Here is a 12,102-nt window from a genome sequence, read left to right as displayed (position 1 = left end):
TTCACTGTTGGGATTGTATTGGGCTGGTGATGAGCAGTGCCTGGTTTTATCCACACATACCGCTTAGGATTATCATCAAAAAGTTCTATCTTCGTCTCATCACACCAGAGAATCTTATTTCTCATAGTCTGGGAGTCCTTCATGTGTTTTTGAGCAAACTCTATGCGGGCTTTCATATGTCTTGCACTGAGGAGAGGCTTCCATCGGGCCACTCTGCCATAAAGGCCCGACTGGTGGAGGGCTGCAGTGATAGTTGACTTTGTGGAACTTTCTCCCATCTCCCTACTGCATCTCTGGAGCTCAGCCACAGTGGGGGTTCTTCTTTACCTTTCTCAATAAGGCTCTTCTCCCACGATTGCTCAGTTTGGCTGGACGGCCAGGTCTAGGAAGGCTTCTGGTGGTCCCAAACTTCTTCGATTTAAGGATTATGGAGGCCACTGTGCTCTTAGGAACCTTGAGTAATGCAGAAATTCTTTTGTAACCTTGGCCAGATCTGTGCCTTGCCACAATTCTGTCTCTGAGCTCCTTGGGCAGTTCCTTTGAGCTCATGATTTTCATATGGTCTGACATGCACTGTGAGCTGTGGGGTCTTATATAGACAGGTGTGTGCCTTTCCAAATCAAGTCCTATCAGTTTAATTAAACACAGCTGGACTCCAATGAAGGAGTAGAACCATCTCAAGGAGGATCTCAAGGAAATGTACAGCATGTGACGTAAATATGAGTGTCTGAGCAAAGGGTGTGAATACTTATGACCACGTGATATTTCAGTTTTTCTTGTTTAATAAATTTGCAAAAATTTCTACATTTCTGTTTTTTTTCACTCAAGATGGGGTGCAGAGTGTACTGTAATGCGAAAAAAATTAACTTTTTAGAATTTACCAAATGGCTGCAATGAAACAAAGAGTGAAAAATGTAAAGGGGTCTGAATACTTTCCGTACTCACTATATGTATCAAATTCTTCTCTCAGACTTTTGACAAAGTCTAACAAAGACTGAAGTAAAACTACAGCAGTATTTACATGCCTCTTGAAGGGACAGATTGGTTTTATGAAACCGATCCAAAATCTCATGCCTCCCTAGAAGAATGAGGATATGTGCACACGATGCTGAAATGCTCAGGATTTTTTCCTGAGCATTTCTGCATCTCCCTGGCAGGAAAAAACGCATGCGGATTGTACATGGATTTATATAATGTGTGAATGTCAAAAAATAAAAAATAAATATATACTTTACCCTCTGATGGCCCCCGGTGTCTTGCTTCGCTCGGTCCCGGCTACCGGCAGTGAAGACTGAAGGATCTGCCGACGTCAGCGTCACATGACCCGTCACATGACTCTGACGTCAGCGAAGGTCCTTCTTCATTCAACCGCGAAGTGCGGGGAACCAAGCAGGAGCGCTGCGCGGGCCGTCAGAGGGTGAGTATATATATATTTTTTATTTTATTCTTTTTTTTTTTTTTTAATGGTACCTGGGTCTGGATGAGAGTCCTCTCATCCACACCCGGGTACCATCCGCACATTAGACCGCATGAAAAGCGCATCAACATATACAGTGATGCGGATTCCATGCGGTCTAATGCAAGTCAATGGCGCCAAAAAAGCAGCATTTCCGCAAAATTAATTGACATGCTGCGGATTTTTGAGCGCAGCGTTTACGCTGTGGAAAAATCTGCATCATGGGCACAGCACATGCGGATTTCAATTGGGGAACATTGCTGCCCTTCTACCATGCATTTTTAATGCCTTTCCGCGGCGTTTACGCAACTGCAAAAACGCCGCGGAAACGCATTAAAAACGCATCATGTGAACTCAGCCTCAAGGGAGAATCAAGGTCACTGAATTTCTCACCCAAAGCCTCAGACTTTACATGAACTGAAGTCAGGGTCTGTAGCTATGCTGTCTATAACAGGGTTCCCCAACTCCAGTCCTCAAGGCCCACCAACAGGTCATGTTTTCAGGATTTCCTTAGTATTGAACAGGTGATAATTCCATCATCAGCACAGGCAATAGTTACATCACCTGTGCAATACTAAGGAAATCCTGAAAACATGACCTGTTGGTGGGCCTTGAGGACTGGAGTTGGGGAACCCTGGTCTATAAGATTACATATTGGCTGGATCCTTTGTAGAAAGCTAAACCTGCTTCATATCTTGCTGACCGCCTTGTGGTAGAAAGCGATTTCACAACTGGTAACCAGAGAGGTTATAATTTTATTATCAGCAGATGTTGAAAAAAATACATACAGATTTTTAACACTTTGGAACAACTTTATGTCTCTGGAATAGTTTCATCACTTTTTCCTGCCAGGTTAAGGGAATGGGCCGCACAGGGAATGAATTCCTAACATGTGCTTGGACCCCATTGTACTTCCCACTCATATTGGCAGCATTATCATAAGACTGACCCCTACAATCTTTAATATTAATACCATTTTTACAAGGCATACCAACAATCACCTCGGCTATTGGTTTGCCAGTGTGACCAATAACAGGAATGAATTGTAGAAATCTTTCAAGGAGTCCAGTGGGCAAAACATATCGGACAATAAATGTTAGCTGGTCACAGTTGGAAACATCTGGTGTAGAGGGATCTTTTTAAGACTTTACTCCAATATAATTTTTCACTTCCCATTTGCACAGCCCAATATCTGATGGAAACTCTGAAGCAGCTTCCACCCCTTCCTGAGCACACGCCATTTCGTCAATGCCATTTTCTGGCTCTGCGTCAGATGTTTGGGGCACTACAATGAAATAATCCGCGTGCTCAGAGCAGTGAGATGGAGATGGACATTTTCTGGCTCTGCGTCAGATGTTTGGGGCACTACAATGAAATAATCCGCGTGCTCAGAGCAGTGAGATGGAGATGGACATTTTCTGGCTCTGCGTCAGATGTTTGGGGCACTACAATGAAATAATCCGCGTGCTCAGAGCAGTGAGATGGAGATGGACATTTTCTGGCTCTGCGTCAGATGTTTGCGGCACTGCAATGAAATATTCCGCGTGCTCGGAGCAGTGAGATGGAGATGGACATTTTCTGGCTCAGCTTCAGATGTTTGCGGCACTACAATGAAATAATCCGCGTGCTCAGAGCAGTGAGATGGAGATGGACATTTTCTGGCTCTGCGTCAGATGTTTGGGGCGCTACAATGAAATAATCCGCGTGCTCGGAGCAGTGAGATGGAGATGGACATTTTCTGGCTCTGCGTCAGATGTTTGGGGCACTACAATGAAATAATCCGCGTGCTCAGAGCAGTGAGATGGAGATGGACATTTTCTGACTCTGCGTCAGATGTTTGCGGCACTACAATGAAATAATCCGCGTGCTCGGAGCAGTGAGATGGAGATGGACATTTTCTGGCTCTGCGTCAGATGTTTGCGGCACTACAATGAAATAATCCGCGTGCTCAGAGCAGTGAGATGGAGATGGACATTTTCTGGCTCTGCGTCAGATGTTTGCGGCACTACAATGAAATAATCCGCGTGCTCGGAGCAGTGAGATGGAGATGGACATTTTCTGGCTCTGCGTCAGATGTTTGCGGCACTACAATGAAATAATCCGCATGCTCAGAGCAGTGAGATGGAGATGGACATTATCACAGCTGTTGTTATTGACATCACATTCAGTCGGCCAATCAGATTCTGTAGATTTTCTTTTAAAGAAAGTCTGTAACTTGAGGAATTTTACAAATCTCTTCATTTATTTGTGGAGCTTTCTGTCGCTGCTCTTTTCTTTTCTGAGCACCCGATTTTAGTGAAGAATGCATCTACAGACATAGGACAATAAAGTATAAGAATAGTTATAACAACTAAAAATGGCTGCCGTCAGTCCGTGTGTTTTGTGAGTAACTTACAGTTTGTCTGGTACTTTGAGGATGAAGAGGATAAAAGAAATGATGCAAAAACTAAGTTTTCTATAACAACATCTGCTTACACCTGGTGAATCTGATGGTGTCGTGTGTGTACTTGTGAAACACTTACTAGAAAGTCACTGGGTCTCTGTTCCTCTCTAGTTTTGTCTTTCTCCGAGCTTCTTGCTCCTGACACCTGTTCCATTGGTCAAAGCATGAGAGAAGTTCCTGTAGACCAGGGGTCTCAAACTCAGCTGGGCATATGGGCCGCACACGGAAAAACATTTAATTTGGGGGGCCGCATTATTTGTATGACAAAGTGACATTTTTAGTGATACCATTTTAATTTCTATACACCTTTTGAACTGGTCCTCATCTTGCAGACATGGTCTCCCATCCAGGTTCCCCATATTGCAGACATGGTCACCCATCCAGGTCCTTCATATTGCAGACATGGGCCCCCATCCAGGTCCTTCATATTGCAGACATGGGCCCCCATCCAGGTCCTTCATATTGCAGACATGGTCTCCCATCCAGGTCCCCCATATTGCAGACATGGTCTCCCATCCAGGTCCCCCATATTGCAGACATGGTCTCCCATCCAGGTCCCCCATATTGCAGACATGGTCTCCCATCCAGGTCCCCCATATTGCAGACATGGTCTCCCATCCAGGTCCCCCATATTGCAGACATGGTCTTCCATTCAGGTCCCCCATATTGCAGACATGGTCTTCCATTCAGGTCCCCCATATTGCAGACATGGTCTCCCATCCAGGTCCCCCATATTGCAGACATGGGCCCCCATCCAGGTCCCCCATATTGCAGACATGGTCTCCCATCCAGGTCCCTCATATTGCAGACATGGTCTCCCATCCAGGTCCCCCATATTGCAGACATGGTCCCCCATATTGCAGACATGGTCTCCCATATTGCAGACATGGTCTCCCATCTAGGTCCCCCATATTGCAGACATGGTCCCCCATATTGCAGACATGGTCCTCCCATCCACGTCCTCCATATTGCAGACAGGGTCCCCCATCCTGGTCCTTATCTTGTAGACATGTCCCCTATCCAGATCTCCCCCATACTGCTCACAGGGTCCATCCATCCCCCATACTGCGCACAGGGTCCGCCCCCCCCATACTGCGCACAGGGTCCGTCCGTCCCCCATACTGTGCACAGGGTCCGTCCGTCCCCCATACTGCGCACAGGGTCCGTTCGTCCCCCATACTGCGCACAGGGTCCGCCCCCCCCATACTGCGCACAGGGTCCCCTTCCCCCCCATACTGCGCACAGGGTCCCCTCCCCCCCCGTACTGCGCACAGGGTCCCCGTCCCCCCGTACTGCGCACAGGGTCCCCGTCTCCCCATACAGCGCACAGCAGGGTCCCCGTCCCCCCATACTGCGCTCAGGGTCCCCGTCCCCCCATACTGAGCGCTGTATTTCACATGACAGCGAAAAAGAAAAAAAGATTCTCACCTGTCCTCCGTTCCCTCGGCATCCTTTCTGCACCTGTGGCCCGCAGGCACAGACCCCGTAACGATCGCAGCTCTCTCCAGCAGCCGCCGACATCAGCGCTGTAATGCAGTGTATTGCCGCGCAGAGACCGGATCTCTGCACAGCAATACCAGTGCCAGCCGCCGGCCTATCGGAGGCCAGCAGCTGACATCTGCCCATGGCAGTGACGTCATATGCCGCTGCGCTGGGACGCAGATGTCAGCTGCTGGCCTCTGATAGGCCGGCGGCTGACACTGGTATTGCTGTGCAGAGAGCCGGTCTCTGCGCGGCAATACACTGCATTACAGCGCTGATGTCGGCGGCTGCTGGAGAGAGCCGCGATCGTTACGGGGTCTGTGCCTGCGGGCCGCAAGAAGCACACAACTATGGAAATCAAACACTTGCAGTTACGTGGCCACCATCAGAACCAGCAAGCACAGCCGAATTCTCACATATACTACTACACACTTAGTTATATGGTAACATGCATTGCTTGCCGAAAGTTTTCTGAGATGGAAAAGGGGTTGTACCACAAACAAAAGTACATTTTAATCAAATTGTCTCTTCATAGAGGAAGAGGACTAGAACTCTAGTGCCACCTATTGGAAGTAGCAATCCTAAAAGTCAATATTGCCCCTATAACGAGCCTTATCACGTGACTTAGGATAGAAGCCAGAACCAGAAACTCAATATGCAGACACTGTGTTTCGAGCTACTGCCCCTCGTCAGTGCAAAGTGTGAGTTCTGGTTTGGCTGGGTGAGAGGCGTCAGACCGGTATCTAAGTGGTAACATTTCTCCTTGTGGAGAGTGACATGTTAAGCACATCACGGTGAGGAGACTTTTAAAGCCACAATGCTCCTCTGGGAAATATGCAAATTGTCTCTTCAGAGAGGAAGAGGACTAGAACTCTAGTGCCGGCTACAGGAAGTAGCAATCCTAAAAGTCAAGTGACCCTTTGACGAGCCTTATCACATGACTTAATATATAAGCCAGAACCAGAAACTCAATTTACAGACACTGTGTTTCGGGGTACTGCCCCTCGTCAGTTTAATCAACAGATCTTGGAATAATATGTTCCACAATTGGATGTGTTAAAAAAAATGTTCCTGTGCTGAGATAATCTGTGTCCTATCACTCGGTGAGCTCAGCGCAGTTCAGGGGCCTTCTCTCTGCAGCGAGTCATTCTCCTTCACTCCTCAGCGTATGCGGTCACCTCAAGCCAGGTGAGTATAATGATTTTTTTTATTTTATTCTTATTTTTACAGGTTTTGGAGACATTAGGAGCTGAATACTACTCTCAACATTGTCCCTTGCTAGCACTGGTCATACACAAGCAGGGGACAATGATGACATATGCCTTCAGCACCAGGCGCTTGGGAACAGCGCTAACTGTACCGCTGATTCCCAGGCGCCAGTACATGTGATCCTGATGGGTCACGCGTTTGCCACACAGGTACGTGGATATCTCTGGTATTGGTTTTTGCAGTACCGGAAATATCCAGACATGTGAAAGAGCCCTTAGTTCTGGCTTTAAGTCAGTGTAGGGGCGGAGTTACAGTTGCCGCTCACTATACACTGAGCGGTTACTGAAGCCTCCCAGCAGCACCTCTATGACTGAAATCTTGAGGCTGCTGGGAGGATTAAAGTTCATTTCCTCCTGGTAGCGGGGCTCTAAGTGTGGTGGTCACATGGCTTCAGAACGCTATTAGCCTGCAGATTAACCCCATATCTGTAGGTTAAATAGTGTTTATTTTACTAGACTGGCTCCCTTTAATGGGCTTGTCTGGTTCCTAACATTAGTCTGCAGTCACTCTATGTCACTGGAGCCCGTGAAATAATGACAGTAGTATAAGGCTGCGTGCACACGATCAGGAATAGTCACATTCTGGAGGTAGCTCACCTCCAAAACGCTGCATTCTACATTATAAGCACAGTGGATGTATTTATACAAATCCCATGCCCACTGTGCTTCTATTTGACGCTGTTGTCACGGTTGTGCCAGATGTGACAGGCAGTCGCCCTGCAGTTGGTTGCAGAAGATCCCTTCGTTTGGCATTACAGACACCTTCTTAGCTGTTTCACTCTAGGACCTAGCGGCTAACTCCTTCCTGCTAATTGACATCCTGGCCTGGGTGTTTAAATAGTTTTATTTTGCAGCAGGAAGGCGCCGGTGAGATTCACATGATACCCTGTGAAAGCTTGGAGCTCTCAGACCGCTATCTTCCTCTGTGGTGCTAGGAGGATGCTTGGAGTTATTACTCTTAAGTCGGCTAAAGCTAAGCTACTTTCCCTCGTGTTTGTCTACCTTGTTGTCTTTAGTCATTAGTGGGGATTGACTAGTGCTCACCCCCCGTTCCCTATACAGGGCCAAGCGCTAGAGAAATAAAGGGTTTAGGTGCGCGTGCGCGATTGATGAGGAACCAATATAGGGTCTATAGGGGAGACGGGGTGATTGTAGGTCAGCCTAGGAGGTCTCCACCCCCCTTTTCCCTAGTGTCTGGGCTCCCTTCTCCCATCTCTTCATGTTACATTAGTCTTTCCAACACCTTGCGTGGCCTCTGTGTAATCTCACTTGTGGTGCGGGGTTACGAGCTGCAGCATGTCAATTTCTCAATTTCTGTACCGGAGGTGCAAGTCTTGATGTGGAAACCTGGATAGAAAGTTTTAGGAGAAACGCAAAGGGTTTCACACAATTGCAAGTTTTGATCAAATCAGGGAGACAAGAAAAACACGACCAAATCTGTCTGTGTCTCAGGCTCATCTGCTCTCAGATGCCTGGTCACATATCTTTAGTACAAGCAAAGAGATAAGGAAAAAGGGGAAGGTATTTACAGGCTTTACCTAAAAAGGAATATTTAAGTTTGGGAAAAACAAGGTCGTAAATCATGGAAACTGTTAAATTCCTAGAAAACTGGTTCTACCCAGCTTTCTATGCCTTCTGTAACAAAGAAACCTAATACAAAGACATCTCTATATCAGAGACAACACCCTTTTATTTATGAATAACCCTTATAAAGCTAATATTAAAATACAAAATTATCAAAGATATATGAATTGCCTAAATAATGAAACTAAGCATAAATATTTACCATAACAGTCTTCACTCGTATTGTGACCAATAGCATGTCATTAGATGCGGTAAATCCGCATGTAACTAAACACAAGTGCGGTAATTAGAACGCAGCGTTTGGGATGCAGTGAAAATACGCTGCGTCCAAAACATTACCATTCCTGAATGTGGGCACATACAAGCAGAATTTCCAATGGCGCTCTGTATCTAAGAGCAAGGAGCCTTTTTAGTGTAAAAAATGTAGGGGAGGGGAGTAGACTGAAACTGCATGGGGCAAATGACCCGACACACTATGTGCCCCTCCACCTTGGAAATTTTACCAACATCATGTCAAATGCCCCTGCACACTGTGCCCATGTATCATGTATTTATATGAACACATGAGGCAAGCAACATTTCTAAGATGAGGGGAGGCACACAGTGTGCAGGGGCATTGTCTTTATGTAGTTTCAGTTCACTCCCATCCCCCACATTATATACAATTTTTAGAAATGACAATGGCCCCCTGCCCTTTCCTACAGATCGCTGCTGGCTGCCTACTAGTAGGAAAGAGCAGGGGGCCAGTATCATTTTGTTAATATATATAACATAGTTTTTAGGAAATTAGGACAGAATAATACAGGCAGGTGAGAGCAGGGCTCAGTCAGGACTCCACTCAGGAGACCAGGCAGCAGCTCAGCTAAACTCTGGGTGTGTGGGGTGGGACCGCTCCTGTTCTGCAGATCAGATTGATTCCTGGCGCGTGGGAGACATTTCAACTTTTAAATAGATACTCTGTGTATGCTGGGTCCTCTCTGCCTGACGTCATGAGGCAGGGTGGGCCCAGCATCACATAAACCACCTGCGGCCGCGCCGGTAACACTTTGAGCATGCGGCCGGTGCCAAAAAGATATGGGATTGAAAATTACAATGAGGCAATTCATGGGCCACCTAAAGCCTCGGGCAATAGCACAGATTGCCCTCATTATTATCTGCATATATATATATATATATACACTACTCAAGAAAATAAAGGGAACTCTCAAATAACACATCCTAGATCAGAATGGTTGAAATATTCTCATTGAATACTTTGTTCTGTAGAAAGTTGAATGTGCGGACAACAAAATCACACAAAAATAATCAATGGAAATCAAATTTATTAACCAATGGAGGCCTGGATTTGGAGGCTCACCCAAAATTAAAGTGGAAAAGCACACTACAGGCTGATTCAACTTTGATGTAATGACCTTAAAACAAGTCAAAATGAGGTTCAGTATTGTGTGTGGCCTCCACGTGCCTGTATGACCTCCCTACAATGCCTGGGCATGCTCCTGATGAGGTTGCGGATGGTCTCTTGTGGGATCTCCTCCCAGACCTGGACTAAAGCATTCGCCAACTCCTGGACAGTCTGTGGTGCAACGTGACGTTGGTGGATGGAGCGAAACATGATGTCCCAGATGTGCTCAATAGGAGTCAGGTCTGGGGAACGGGCAGGCCAGTCCATAGCTTCAATGCCTTCATCTTGAAGGAACTGCTGACACAGACCAGCCACATGAGGTCTGGCATTGTCCTGCATTAGGAGGAACCCAGGGCCAACTGCATCAGCATATGGTCTCACAAGGGGTCTGAGGATCTCATCTCAGTACCTAATGGCAGTCAGGCTACCTCTGGCAAGCACATGGAGGGCTGTGCGGCACTCAAAAGAAATGCCACCCTACACTATTACTGACCCACTGCCAAACTTGTCATGCTGAAGAATGTTGCAGGCAGCAGATCGCTCTCCACGGCGTCTCCAGACTCTGTCACGTCTGTCACATGTGCTCAGTGTGAACCTGCTTTCATCTGTGAAGAGCACAGGGTGCCAGTGGCGACTTTGCCAATCCTGGTGTTCTGTGGCAAATGCCAAGCGTCCTGCACGGTGTCGGGCTGTGAGCACAACCCCCATCTGTGGACGTCAGGCCCTCATACCACCCTCATGGAGTCGGTTTCTAACCGTTTGTGCAGACACATGCACATTTGTGGCCTACTGGAGGTCATTTTGCAGGGCTCTGGCAGTGCTCCTCCTGTTCCTCCTTGAACAAAGGCAGAGGTAGCGGTCCTGCTGCTGGGTTGTTGCCCTCCTACGGCCCCATCCACGTCTCCTGGTGTACTGGCCTGTCTCCGGGTAGCGCCTCCAGCCTCTGGACACTACGCTGACAGACACAGCAAACCTTCTTGCCACAGCTCGCATTGATGTGCCATCCTGGATGAGCTGCACTACCTGACCAACTTCTGTGGGTTGTAGAGTCCGTCTCATGCTACTGACGCGCCCCCTGGGACATATTCCTTTTTGAGGGGAATACCCGGCACCGGATCAGATGGGGGGTTGTAGTCTCCGAGCGGCTGTGACCCGGCCCCGTGCCCAGGGCGTCAAACTCAGTGTTGTGGCAGTCCTACAGATGTTATTAAGAGTTCTTTTGTGTCGACTACGCCACCCGTTGTGATGCGGTCACTGTGGCCGCCGCTGCAGCAGGGTCCGCTGAGGCTGATGGTGGATGCGCAGCTTGGTGGGATAACCCCCAACGGGAGGGGTATAGCCTCAGAGGGGACAGGCGCAGAGGATGGGGGTTGTGGTGGTGTAGTGTAGACGGCAGTGAAGACAGAGTCGGGTTGTGCAGTTAAGGGTGTTTACTTACTGCAGATGTTGTACTGGTCACTCCAGCTGCTAGTGACCACCCGAGCCGTGCTGCGTCCACCAGGTCCTGGATCCAGCCAACCCCCAAACAAGTCCGGAGCGTGGCCCTGAGCTCTCTTTCTGTCCCGTTCTCTGGCCGTCCCCACCAGTAATCCACCTAGGTCCAGCTCCCTCGGGCCTTCTGTTGGGACACCCTTGGCCCTGGGTTCCCTGACCCTTCATGTGGTGTGCCTTCGGGGTGGATGTGATGGGTGACCGTGGCAGACGCTGCCCACGGTCTCCGGTCTCTGGCTGGGGAGTGTTTTTACCCCCACCAGCTTGGGTTCCGGTACCCTGTGCCGACTCTTCACCCGGTGCTTTTAGTTGGGATCTCAGAGTCCTTCTCTTCTGTGCTCTGGGTCTCTCTCTTTTCTCCTCTCTCACTCTGGGTCTTGGTCTTTCTTCTCTCCTCTCCTGACTTGTTCTCTGCAGCTGATCCTCTCTGCATCTGATCCTCTGCATCTGACCCTGATCTTAGTTGGTGCCCACCTTATATACACCCTCTATGTGTGAGCTCAGGTGACCAGCACCCAATGAGCTCCTATCTTTACCCAGGCTGCTCCCCCTATCTGCCCCTACACTACATGGGATGTACCACCCCCCTCACACTCCAGCCAGGAACAGACTCGGTTGTACCTGCACATTTCTAAGTGGGAGTACCGTCGGTCTGTTCCCCGGAAATGGGATGTGTGTAGTGCATGCAGCCTACCGAGCTCAGTTCCACACTCCATCCTTGCCCGGGAGTGGAATATCACACCTCTGGGTTGAGGTGCAATACCCCTGTAGCAGCCGAATCCTCAGGGTGCTACATTCCCCCCTGGTAAATCACAGCACGTCCTCGGGCTGTAAGACATAAACACCAAAGCATACAAATTTTTATAAACATATAAAACATATAAAACATTATATAAATAACATATCTTAGCAGATAAAACTTTCTCGTCGTCTCAGGCTCCTGGTTCCTCCTCCTCCGGACACTGTGCAACGTGTG

This window comes from Phyllobates terribilis, unplaced genomic scaffold, assembly GCF_046119375.1.
Source record: "Phyllobates terribilis strain yellow unplaced genomic scaffold, ASM4611937v1 Scaffold_49__1_contigs__length_9717188, whole genome shotgun sequence".
NCBI lineage: Eukaryota > Metazoa > Chordata > Amphibia > Anura > Dendrobatidae > Phyllobates > Phyllobates terribilis.
The sequence above is the reverse complement of the archived record's forward strand: the minus strand, read 5'-3'. Positions refer to the sequence as shown.